General features: G+C 39.3%; 1 protein-coding gene across 1 annotated transcript in view; it reads right to left on the reverse strand.

Annotated features, from left to right (window-relative positions):
• Positions 1 to 13,796, reverse strand: part of AHNAK2 (AHNAK nucleoprotein 2) — a 72,813-nt gene that overhangs the window by 32,648 nt on the left and 26,369 nt on the right. Inside the window, exon 2 of the mRNA XM_088149774.1 lies at positions 1,889 to 1,956. The gene's annotated coding sequence lies outside the window, so the exon portion shown is untranslated. The remainder of the gene's footprint in view (positions 1 to 1,888; positions 1,957 to 13,796) is intronic.

Here is a 13,796-nt window from a genome sequence, read left to right on the forward strand (position 1 = left end):
TAGGAAGGCTGTCAGTGCAGAAAGAATAAGGTTGGAAATTTTAAAATAATTTCTCTTCAGTGAAAAGTGTAAAAACTAAAAGAGTTTCATATGAGGATTATGGTAGAGAACCCACATTTAGAAGCGACATACAATTCTGCAGCTAGGGTGTTTTTTGCTTTCATGTGAATTTCATGGGCTTTAAAAAACGATTGTCCAATGTGAGAAACAAAATGGTGGATTATACCACTCGTTAATTTGATCCAGTAGGATACTGATATACATAATGCCAAATTCTTATTAAATTAGCCAAATGGATAGAATCCAGGTAATCCTCACTTAATGGCATTAATTAGGACCGGAATTTCTGTTGCTAAGTGACGCGGTTGTAAATCATAACGTCATATGACTGCACCACTTAGCAATGGAAATTCCAGCACTTGTTAACTGAATCACCACAGGTTGTTAAGCAAGGACGTCATGTGGCTGCCATTTGTGACCTCCTGCTGGCTTTCCCATTGACTTTGCTTGTAGGAAGCCAGCAAAGAAGTCACAAATGGTGATCATGTGACTGTGGGATGCTGTGATATTATAATAGCAAGCCGGGTGCTGTTCATGATTGCGTGACTGCAGGGACACTGCAACTGACGTAAGTATAAGGACCAGTCATAAGTATCACTTGTTCAGCACTGTCGTAAGTTCAAACAGTTGCTGAACAAGTGGTCGTTAAATGAGGACCACCTGTATGTCCTTATCCTCTTTACCTTTATACAGTCAAGGTTTCTGATGTGCCTTACAATTTTCACACTGGCTTTTGAATGATCTTCACTACTACCTTTTAGGAAAAAGGCAGTTACTGATACATTTCCAATTTCATATGATCCACCACCTCAGAAAAGCAGGAAGTTCCTGTTGCCAGGGTTGTTCCATATGCATATCTGAGCAATCATATCCACGAGGAATCAGTAGATGAATGCACAAGTCATAACTGCATGTATTATCTGCTTTGCATATTATATTCAAATATAAAGATGCATCCTCATAGTATACATGAACATAAAATAAGCTGACTACACAAAGCTTCTGGGGAACTTCAAAGACATTGCAGTGGTTGTTCATCCATTCACTGAAGTGAAAATACCCTTAGATGAATAATTCTGCAATTGCAAATCTGATATTCTTATCTTTCCATTTTTCCTTTACCATAATATATTTTCTGTTTAATTCCTGGTTTCTTAATTTGCTGAGAGGCATGTTTTACAATATTTAAACTCCTTTAAGGTGTATTCTTATATTTAACACAGTGAGGCTTATTTCCAAGTAAAAATACATAGGATTTTGTTGTTAGTGTCTTACAGCAATACCTTACTGAATGAAGAAACAAAACTCCCTTTCTAGCAAGGTGTTCTGCTAAATGTATCATGCATCTCTGTTAGATACTCTGCTAACATGGCCCATGGATTTTTTTTTTTTTTTAGAAGGATCTAGTTTAGTTTAATCTGGGACTGAAACTGTTCTGGTTCAAGTTAATAAAAACTTGATAATGATTTCTGAATATTTTCAATTAATGAATATTATTGTGTTACAATCAAATGTTAATCATAACTCGTTAAAACTGTTATAATAACAGTAAAATTGCAGTATGTTTAAATGTATTTTTAATACTTAACAGCATTAAACATTTGTTTCAAATAAATAACTTAATCTTTATTTTAAAGATCTATTTTGGGCCAGGTTGAACAGAGGCTTTCAAGTGCAGAATCTGATTAAATTCAGGAAGAAGAATGGTTTAATTTGGCTTATTATTTAATTAGATGAAGCTTGACTTCCTTCTGTGATGCTCTATTGTAAAGGAGATGAAGCTTTGCAATTCTCAATTAAAACTAACAGAGCAGTCTGGATTACTTACAGAATCGTCTTCTGCATCGGCCTCACCATCTGCCTCTGTATCTTCAGGTCTCAGCTGTCTACCTGAAGCTGGAATTATCAAACAAAGCATCAAACAATTGTTTTATCTATTATAGCAGTGAAAAAAAAAGTAAAGCTTGATGTAAAATTAAAATGTAAGCATTATAGCTGATCTAGTAGTAGTTGTGGCCAACTAATTCTGCCCCTCAATGGATATTTAATGGTTGTGCAGTAATGATTTTTCATTAAAATATGCCTTCAGTCAATAGTTCATGAGACATACACAAGCATTGTGAAGTGGCAAAGTGCAGAGGACACATCTTATAGACCTCTTGGTTTGGCTAGATTAGAATGTACGATATTACTTAATTCTTTATTCAAAATTTGGGCAACAAATGAAATCTTGGATTCTCACTAATAAGCATGTAAGGATTCTTTCCAAAAATTAATAATAGGCCAAGTTGTATACTAGATCTTATTGAAAAAAAAAATATCTTCCTGCTGTTTCCTATCTTGTTTCCTATCTCTTCATTATAATTGAGATGTATAAGAAACAAAGTTAGGCCAGTACAATATAACCAAAACTATATATTTAAACAAAGTGGATTCATTCTGTAATCTGAGAATCTGTATTTGACTGAGGCAAGGCATAAATGTAATAAATAAACATTATATTATTGTATATAGTTTTGAATTTTGCACAATTTATTCTAGTTCCACTACTCATAGGAAGCAGCGAGGGATATGCAGGTCACTGAAGCCCCATTTTTCACTACTAATATACTTATTCACCCACCCTTTTGACATTTGAGATTTGACAATTATTTTGTAGATACCATTAAATCCTTTTTTACATCATAAGGATTTGAAATTTCATCCAGCAGCCAAAGCTAAGCTCTTTGAATTACCATTGGTTTAATAGAGATAGAGATAAATCAGTTTGGGTATAGTCAAATTGTACCCCTTCATTTGAAAGAAATCTAAAAAATTAATTCTATAATATTAACACATTTAATTTTTGTTTATAATAAAAATGGACATACAGTATAGGTAGAAAACCCATCACCGGTCACTTCATCTCTGTGTTCTTTGAGCAATGACTGGTAAAAATACTCTAGAGAAAACAAATCCAAAACACCTTTGGACCTTCAGAAGCAGGGGCAGAGCTACTGGCTCCATGCCAGAATGTGGGCCTGAATAATCATCTCATAATGCTGGTACAGTCGCTGGCCCTGCGGCCATATGACAGTGGCCATTCTCGTGGCTGGAGATGGCTCTTTTTATTTTTTCCAATTCAAGGGAATGTTGGAAGCAAATTCGGTAGGCAGGCTTGAGACTGTCAGCTAGATCTCTCTCTAAAACCAGAACGGACTTAGACCAGATTTGGTGAGGGGAGAGGAACAAGAAAAATAAAAAGTGAGTTTGAAAATGGGTCAAGCCAAGTCAGGGGCTGCCTTGAAAAATCATTCAGAAAAAGTCACCCAATGGGGGGTGCAGTTGGTTTGTGGTTCCAAATGTTGCTGATTGTTCTTTTCTAAGCCCCGTAACCATATGCAGCCTACCCTGTGCTTTTCACTGCATATATACATAGAAGCACACAGAGACACAATGCAAGGGAAGAGCAGAAATGCATGCACACACGCACACACACACTGGCACAAGACATAATGTTACACCAAATAAAATACAGGCACCTCCTATGGCCACTGTTGATGAAGCAGTTGGAAAGAATTCCAGAAGCCATGCTCTGCATGTTTCCCCTACCTTATAGGGCTTTTTAAAAAAAATCTCTTGAGATGAACAAACAAACATAAAAAAGGGATAAAATTGAGCGCCTAAAGCATAGGTTACCATTTTGCTTCTTAATCCTCCTCTTCAAAACCAAGAAACCCCCCCCCCCTGATTTTACCCCAGACAAAAGGTAAGCATGTCTGTTTTTAAAAAAGGGTGTCTTAAGCCACACCTTTCTAAAACAGGCTTTAGTCGTTACCCTGATCTACTGAGGGGTATTCTAGTGGCTTCAAAAGGAATGCTGGAGGCCACACACCCAGCCCATGAGTTGCTCATGCCTGCCCCATAAGAACAAACCAGTCAGCTCTGTTTCAGCTTTTAAAAAAAGCTTAAGTTTCTCTCTTTGAAACTATGTTTCATAGTCTTATGATGCTAAAATGCTCTGATCAGTCATTACTCCTACACTTGCTTGCAAAATTATTCCCTTGTTTTGAAAGCAGTCCAGTGGCCACTGGGAACAGTGACAGTAATTAATTTCATCATGTTTGTGAAAAAAAAAAAGCTGAGACAAAATGCCAATTGTCAAGGATTTATGAAAGAATGAAAACTTTGCTAATCTTTGCAGGAAGAAAAATAGACTAAAGTTTTTTAGTTCAAATCTTAACAAGCAGTAAAATGCTCAAACTGGGATTTGTTTTATTTCTGATTTTCAAAAGCTTGTGATTAGTATCTTTGAAAATCAGGCTGTTAATAAAAGTCTAAATGCTTGATGACTCATTTTGATGGAAATTTAAACAGCCAGGATAATATTTAGTAACTTACAGATCTGGGAGATCTTCTGTTTGTCGTAGGCCTAGAAGTTCACTTTAGTATTTGCCTATAGCACTTGTAACCATAAGGTGTAGTCCTGACCCAGATTTTTATCTCTCTACAACCTACAACAGATGTCCTCAACCCCCTTGGGTTATCAGATATATTTGGAATTTGAGAGCGTATTGTGGAAACTTCCTCAAAATGGCTGTTGTAGGGAACATAACAGGTGTTTAAATGCTCATTTAAAACAAGGTGAACTTGCTACGAGGGTTTCCCCAGTTAGATGTTCCCTACCATACTTAGCTTATCATTGCCTGTTTTTCTAGACAGGTGGACATACTGCAAAGCAAAGCACTGAGCTGCAGCCATCTCATTGCTTTTATTTTCTAAGAACATCTATGAATCTCATGTGAGAACCAGAGCTTGTTTTGGAAATAAATAATAATAATAAAGGCCAGTAATTTGTTTTGTACCATGCCTGTTTCCCATTTCCTTTTTTAAATAAAAGAATCTAAATTAAAAAAAAGTAAAATCTTAGAAGACCCCTCAAGAGTACAAAGGGAGATGATTCTTCCATGTTCTGCAGGTTCTTCCATGTTCATCAGTCTGCAGGTTCTTCCATGCTCCTCAGTACCACATTAAGAGGCCAGTTTGGGTCAGGCAGCAAGTAGAGCTCACCCTAAAAACTTGTTGAAGCTAATGTTATCTTAATCACATTATATTAGACCATCTCTCTGCGATTCTTCAAGGCCCTGAAGAACCTTACAACTGATCTTTCTCCATGAAATTGTGCCTTGATTAGAGTATGATCAATTAGTGCTTTGCATTACATTGTAGGCATTAGGAGAGTGGTCTTGTTCACACAAACTTTAGGTCATCAGTATGGTTGTTTAATTTTACAACAGTGTTTATTACTATTCATTGGCTACCTGAAATTTTCTGAGCTGGTAGATCTATTACAAATCTTGTAAATAGCTCTTACAACCAGGTTTAGTGGCAAGATGGGGAAATAATTTCCAAACCCCTACTTATGAACCTAGATATCTACCACCCAGGATCAAGGAGGGGGATATGTCCTCTTTCCTTATAGAGTACAACCCTCAAGGATTAAGCCTAAGGAGGAGGCAATACAAATAAGAGTAAGGAGCATCAGGTCTTTTCCTTCACTTCTGTTTTGCTCATGCATCTTTAGATTTCCAAATTTGCTTTGTCTGACTCCTTCACGATCAGCTTTGGATATGAAAATATTATCCATTTCAAAAATCCACAACTGCTCTTACTAAAATATAATACCCCCAACAGTTAAGGTACTCTTGTCCAGCTTTGGTTGTGTGCAGTTGCTTGTGCACATGAGCAATGATTTTATTCAATTCAAAGGTGCACCCACTAAACACAACGGGGTACAGATGAAAATTGCAATTCTTATAAAGGTACATAGCAAACTTAGCATAGCACTTTCCAGGGTGAGAGTGGAAATGTATTCTTAGAGTACACATATGCTAATTTTTATTTTAAAAAAAATCTTATAAAAGCATACATCTGCAATATTTAATTTTACCTTCCATTTAGATATACTACATTATAGAATGGAGTAGCAATGAAGATGTATGGATTTGCATAATTGCTTTATTATCCCTAATTACACCACTTAGCTTGAGCAATTTTTGGCCATTGATCTACTAAATATTCTGCTTTTGTAGTATAAATAACCAAAATGTTATTTCACTTGATGTCATCAGCATCAGTTTACTTTAATACCTCTTGTACTTTCTCTGCAGAGCTCTTAATTTTCAGATCCAATTACAAATGGAAATGGTTAGTTAATGCTGTATTATAATAGTACACAAAGTTTTCATGAACTCTAGACTCCTGTTACCAAAAGGAAACTCGTCACAGATTTACTTTCCAAAACTACGTTCTTCTTGGAATATTATATAGACAATTTGATCCAGGCCATGCTAAATCTTCGACTGACATCCCAATAGGCGATGAATCAAAGAGGCTTAACATTTTAAGATAGAAGACAAAAGGCACTCATGACTGCTTTTTCATCCCCCCCCCCCTACACTTGGGGATATCTCACAATTTCCAGATATGGTCACAATATTCCTTTGCTAATCTCTACAAGGGTGCTTAAATCCTGGGAATGTTTTTTTATCTAGGTGACACAACTCAAGTTGCAATTGATATACACATTCACTTTTAACATTTTTCCCTGTTAATTTAATTTTAAAAAGTGGGGGAAGTAGTCATCCCACAAAGCAAAGTACCAACTTTCCACATTTCCATTAGGTGGAATGAAGCAGCAGTTTTGAACAGTGGTCTGGATCATATGGCAAATTGGGGCCAAGCACTTACCCACTGCCCTCTATTTTATTATCTCTGACGACTGCAGTTCTCTGGAATGGCTTGCTACTCCACTGGCTTTGATACAGGTCCTCCGAACCACATCGAGTGAGCTCTACTCCCTTCAACTGTGTGAGCTCTGCTCAATTGCTCCCAGCCATGTGCCTCTTCCTACTGCCTTTTTAAGTGTCACTTGGAAAAAAGTGCTCGAGACAAGGCTTAGAGAAGATTCTTGGGCTTCGTTGAAAAGTATGGCTCTAAGAAGATTCATTGGCTACAGGCTGGTAGATGAGGAGCATTAATGCCAGAGAAAGGGGTGCATGAGAAAAAGCTCATGTTGAGAAGGGTGTGAAGCATGCAGTGGGGTGTGAATGGCCAAACTGATATGGCGGGGCCAACTTCTCTACAGTGGCAGAGTCTCTTGTGAGTACCTCTAAGTCCCACAGAGACAGTACGGCCATTCTTACAACATGAAAAGATAAGGAGATGAAGGCCAAGGCTTTGTTGGATGTGTGTCCTGCTTTCTGTCTTTTCTTGCTCAGAAAGGAAAGAAAGCTGGAATCACAGGTGAGGGGTTGGCTATGGAGAATAATGGGAATTACTTATGAAAAAGCTAAAAAAAATCTGGATACAAGTACATACAATGATACAAAGAATTCTAAAGATTAACATGGAGAAAACGCCAGAACTTTTTCTATTGGGACTTATGGATAGCCAATTAGAAAAGACTCATGGAAGTTTGATTTTATATATGGTGACTGCAGCAAGATTATTATATGCACAGCGATGGAAGAATACTGAAATTCCCACAGTGGAGGAATGGACTGCAAAGATGACAGAACTGGCAGAAAGGGCAAAACTGACCTGTTTGGTCAGAGATAAAACTAGTAGTTTTATAAAAGACTGGAAACCTTTTATGGACTTTTTCCTGAAAATGGAAAAAAGTGAAGTGATGATTTATGGATTTGATGATTGAAAAAGGATGAAATAAGAGGCTGAAAGGACTTTTGTAGTGTTAAAGAGGGAGGAGGGATAATGAGTTTGTTTATAACTGTTGAAAAGAAGGTCAGAAGTCATTTTTTTCTGATGTTCCTTTAGTTTTTCTTCTTTCTTTCTTTGCATTGCTCTTCACACTATTTTTCCCTCTTTTTCTTATTTCTTTTCTCTTTTCTTTATATTCTTTCTTTACATTTATCTTTTATGTATGTAAAAACTCTCAATTAAAATAAAAAGAGAGAATAATGGGAATTAACCTCCCCAGTCTGTTTTTCTGAAAACAAGTGTTTTATGACAGGTTGGATGCAATAGGAAAGCCCCTCCCCCCAACCACCATAACAGCTATTTCGAAAAAGTTCTAAATATTCCAAACATGTCTGCCAGTCCAAAAATGTTGCCTATGCTTTTTATATAAGTATTTCAGAATCTTAAATATCTCTGAAGCGTGAAGACTTGGTGTTAGCAGAGTGTTTTGATATCTGGAAATGCTGCTTCAGTCAGGACACTTTCCTGTCAGGAGGATACTTCAAACATGGCTGACACTTTATTCTTTACAGAATGTGAATGAGGAGGACATGCATCATATCATAAAGACTTAAACACAGAATAACTTTAAACACTGCCACCTACTGACAGAACCAAACAACACACTATAGAACACAGTATTTTATTTGTGAGATATAATTTGTTGCTTATACAACATGTACACTGTACACACACAGGTCTATATGGTAGCCTTCAGGTTCGAAGAATACACGCTGTTGTGCAGTTCATCTGTGGATATGGAGGTGGTTCTGCAGTCCCAGTCTGGAAGTGCAAAGTCTAGCACAATGGGGGCACTGGAAGTCCACTGTTGTAGTAACTGTGGGTGTTATCTGTGATGCTACTCATGATTTTCTATCAGTTTTTGGTGGCACCTGTCTTCAAAGCCGGTAGATGCTTCATAGCACAGGGCTCATCAGTGGGTTCTGTCAGCAGCTGCAGCTTCTAGTTCCCTTGGCTGGATGTCACAATGGAGTAGGGTGTCTTTCACAGTGTCTTTGTAGTGCTTGTATGGTTGACCTCGAGGTCCCTTCCCAGACTCCAGTATACTATAGAGCAACTGGTGAGGCATATGGTGGTCATCCATTCTGATGATGTGTCCCACCAACCGCATCTGGGCTCTGATAATCAGAGACTCAATGCTGGCGGACTCCACATGATCCAAGACCTCCAGGTTGGAGACACAGTCTTGCCAATGAATGCCAAGGATGGAGCGGAGAGTGCACATGTGAAATTTCTCCAGTTGTTTGATGAATCTTCGGTACAGAGTCCAGGACTCACATCCATATAGGAGAGAAGGGATAACCACACCTTTGTAGAGTTTCAGTTTTGTGGAAATACAGATATTGTGTTGATTGAGCACTCTAGTATGTAGCTGCCCCAGTGCCTGGCTGTCCTTGCTGATTTTGGAGTCAATTTCTTTGTCCAAAGACCATTGCTCGAGATGATGCTTCCCAAGTATTTGAAGCTGTTTACATTTGTCAGCTGGGTGTTGTCAACAGTGATTTTTGGTTCTAGGGGTTGGAGTTTGGCATGGGTTGGTAAAGTACTTCAATCTTGTTCAGCCTCATAGTCAGGCTGAAGAGCATAGCAGCGTCTGAGAATTTGTTCAGAGTTTGTAGATCACTGTCTTTTTGTGCCAGGAGTGCACAGTCATCAGCAAGGAGGTTTCTTGGATAACTGTATGGAGGCACTTCATCCGTGTGTTCAAGCAGCAAAGGTCAAAGTCAGAGCCATCCAATTGGTACCTGATGTACATTCCCTCCTTCAGACCCTGGACAGCACATGACAACATGCAAGCGAAGAACAGATTGAACAGGATTGGAGCTAGCACACAACCCTGTTTTACCCCATTGGAAATGGCAAATGCAGCTGATATATCAATCATTGTAAAGAACTTGTCCTGTCATTCCATTGTGGAGTAGCTGAATTAACTTCACGAATTTCCTCAGGCATCCATAACATCTCAAGATGATCCAGAGAGCCTCCCTGTTTACAGTGTCAAATACCTTTGTCAGTTCAATGAAGACAGAATAAAGAGGCTTGTTCTGTTTGATGCACTTCTCCTGGACTTGCCTCATGGCAAATATCATGTCTGCTGTACTCTGTTCTGGCTGAAAGCCATACTGTGCCTCTGGGAGGTTCCTTTCTAAGACAATGACAAATTTGTTCAGGAGAATGCGGGCAAAGATCTTGCCTGCAATGGACAGCAGTGAGATACCCCTGTAGTTTCCGCAGTCTGATTTGTTTCCTTTATTTTTGTAGAGAGCTACAATGAGGGCAATGTGGAAATCATCAGGCATTTCTTCTGTGGACCAAATGTCTTCTAAGATGTCTTGGAATGCCTGTAAGGCATTTGGGTCTAATACTTTGTAGATCTCAGCAGTAATGCCACCCTGTCCTGTTGCTTTATTTGAGCTCATCTGTGAGATCACTTTCTTGATCTCATCGGTAGAGGGAGGCAGATCTAGGGCATCCAAGACTGGCAGCTGAGGAATCTGCTGAAAGACATCATGATCAACTGTGGACAGCCTACTGAGTAGGCTGCAAAAGTGTTCAGCCCAGCAGTTTTTCAGTCCTTCCTGGTCTTTGATCAGGCTTGACCCATCAGATGACAGCAGGGGGGAGCATCCTGATTTAGAAGGACCGTAAATTGACTTTATGGCACTGAAGAACTTTCTGGTGGCATGCATGTCTGCATAGTGTTCCACCTGCTCAGCCTTTCTCTGCCACCACTCGTCCTGCATTTCTCGCAGTTCCATCTATACTTTGGACTGCAGGTGCTTAAAGTCTTTCTGATGAGAATGATGATGGATCATTCTGTCAGTCTGCATAGTTCTTGGCCTGGACGGCTGCTGAAATGGTCTCATGGTTTTCATCAAACCAGTCTTGATGTGCCCGAGTGTTCAGTCCAAGTACAGTTGTTGCAGTCTGAATGATAACATCTTTAAACTGCATCCACTTTTCAGAACAGGTTCCTACAAGTGGTAAATTGGAGGAGAGTTGGACTTGGCTTGGGTCTTGCAGGCTGCTGATGTTGAATGACTTTCTGACAGTCCTTGGTTGCTTATGATGTAAAGGGGCTATGTGGAGGTTGAAGAGTGACTGGACCAACATGTGATCTGTTCAGCATTCAGCATTTCGCATGGCTCAGGTGAGGGTGACATCTTTAAGGTCACACTGATGTACTATGACATAGTCAAGTACATGCCAGTGTTTGGACCTGAGATGCATCCAGGTAGTTTTGTACTTGTTTGCAGGTCTGAACATCGTGTTAGCAATGCACAGGTTGTACTTGGCACATTTTCTCAGAAGCAGCAGGCCACTACTATTTAGTTTTCCCACCCCATGTCCCCCGAGGACTCCATCCCAGTTGTTGCTGTCTGTCCCCACCCTAGCGTTGAAGTTGCCCAGAATGACGAGCCTGTTATTTTTAGACATACTAGTCTAACACTTGGCAAACTGCATCAATGAAACTTCAGTTTCCATCTTTTGTCCTTCAGTTTCCTCTCCATTCATGATTTCTTTTTTGCTATACTGTATATCTGGAATACATCAAACAACCGAATATTGACTGGCTTTGTCATGTGAGGGAGATGACTTCACTTGTCTAGATCAAATAGATACATCAGACATCTAGATAAATTCACACCAGACACATTTTTTATTGTTTCACAAGTAGTTAAAGATGTTTGCTGAGTCATCTCTTTTGTGCAGATACACAGCATCTCTGAAGTAGATATTGAAATGGGGCTCTGTTTTGCCCATGCTATGTTTTTCCCTTGCACTGGGGACTTAATACAGTGGTACCTCGGGATACGAACTTAATCCGTTCCGTGACTCTGGGCGTATCCCGAGTTGGTCGCAACCCGAGGCAATTTCCACACCACAAGCCTCACCGAACGTCTCCTTGCTACCGTGACCTCGCCCACAGGAATCCGCGACCGCGTGGCAGCAGGGAAAATGGCCGCGTATCCGGTTCGTATCCCGAGGTAAATTTTTCCTGCCGAAGCTGGTCGTAACCTGAAATGTTCGTTAGGAGAGGCGTTCGTATCCCGAGGTACCACTGTACTTAAAGTTGACAAAAACTCCATCCTACAGTGCAATCTTACAGAAGATGGAATGACTGCAAATCCAGCGCCTTTCCCTGAAAGCAGCTCCTGATTCTCTTCTTGGCCTGTCCTGACTTCATCTCCCTCAGTGTTCCTTTGAAGCTTTCCCTTAATCCAGCTTTCCATATTTTTCTCCTGTTAAGCTCGTCTCCAAAGAAAGTTGACCTCAGTCCAGCCATTTTGGTCTCATCCCCACTTTCAATTATTCTTCCTCATCCTAAAGAAGTGCCTTTTGCCTAAATATTAGCTTACTAGATGTTGCTAGCTAAACTGAAGGAAACCTTGATAGGATTCAAGAAATTAGATTGAAGTCTAGTCCTAAATGATTGACAGCTGAGGAGTCAATACGAAGTTGATGCTTTTACTGATAAAATAATGTTTCTAAGCAAGCCACTATGTAAAATTCCTATTAATAGCATCATTGTTTGCAAAAATATGACACGTATAGTAACAAAAACCAACATTGCTTAAACCAAATGTATATATGGGGCTACAGAGGCCTTATTTATACAGTCAGGAAAGTATGTGCTTAATGTATAGAAAAAAAAGCTGTCCATATTCAAGCCTGTCTGAAAAAAACATACATTTTTGTTTTATAATCCTATAATTTTTATAGTAGTAGCTCTTTTTTAGAATTTACTGCTTAAAGAAATTAAATTTGAAATGGCTTAAGAACAAATATAATTGTTAAGTGACCCTCTTTCCCCATCCCCCCATGATCCTGTCCTGTCCTGTTGTTTTAAGAGTTAACTGTTAAAAGACTTATTTAATTTTTTTCAGTTTCTTTTTTTTTTTTGGTAAGATTAAAGACTGTTTTGTTAGGAAAAAAGAGAAAAAAATAAAGATATTAAATAAAAATTTAAAAAAGAGTTATTGAAAATAAGATTAAGCTTTCTGATACAAAGAGAAAACACTGTCACTCGGTCAGCACAGATAATGCAAAGGAAGATGCAGGTAAAAAAATTGAAAGTCTTAGACGGTGTATATGCAGAATTGCATGTTTCTTTTTCTTTCTGAATAAAAAATTAGTGAAACAAATTTGAATAATTGAGGTCTACCTCAACCCCACCCCATTGTGGTATATCAGTGCTTTGGGACTGGCCTGGTCTCCTTGGGCAGCCATTATGTGAGACTACACACGAAATCCTCTCAAAATTGCAACTGTGCCCATCAGCCTGGGAAAGAAGGATGTCCAGCAGCCCACATCCCTCCTTCCCCATTGACCTTTAACGGCCCCACCCTCAGAAATGAGCCAAGCCAGCTTTAAAAGGGCTTGGGATGGCAGGAGGTGGCACATGGAGAGGGAAATGCAGAAAGAGGAAGAGAAGCGAACCAAAGTGAAGGTCCAAAGAGAGCCAAGGAACAAGAAGAAGGCCAATTGTGTCCGGCAGTACAGCTGGAGGGCCCAGGAGGTTGGTAAGTCCCGAGGACAGGAACGTTTCTCAGAGCCGAGCAGGCTGGCAGAGCCCTGGCAAGGGTGCTCATGGCACCAGCACCTGCAAGGCAAAGGGCTGCAACAAACATCGACAAGCCTCAACCCAGTCCCCAGCCTTGCAAGTAACCATGATGTATTAAAATGGATATCTGTGTGCTCTTGAGCATGGAGGTTAATTGAAAATGTTGTCTGGAAGCTTCTTGCCATTTTCTTACTATAAGCTGACTGCCTTTTTAAACTTGAACTCAGCCCTAAGGAGGGTGTGTGATGATGGAACAAAGATACTCCGGAACAGCAAACAGTAAGACTACTATCAGTATATTTTTCTGAGAAAACAGCATTTGCTTTTGGTAATCTTTGATTAAACAATGTTTAGTCTTTATTAATTTTTTAAAGAACCAGATGCTTACCAGATGGTAAAATGGTAAAATCTG

Source organism: Python bivittatus, unplaced genomic scaffold (genome assembly GCF_059951505.1).
Source record: "Python bivittatus isolate LINGU-HERP-01145 unplaced genomic scaffold, Pbiv_v1 ctg000580_np1212, whole genome shotgun sequence".
Taxonomy (NCBI): Eukaryota; Metazoa; Chordata; class Lepidosauria; order Squamata; family Pythonidae; genus Python; species Python bivittatus.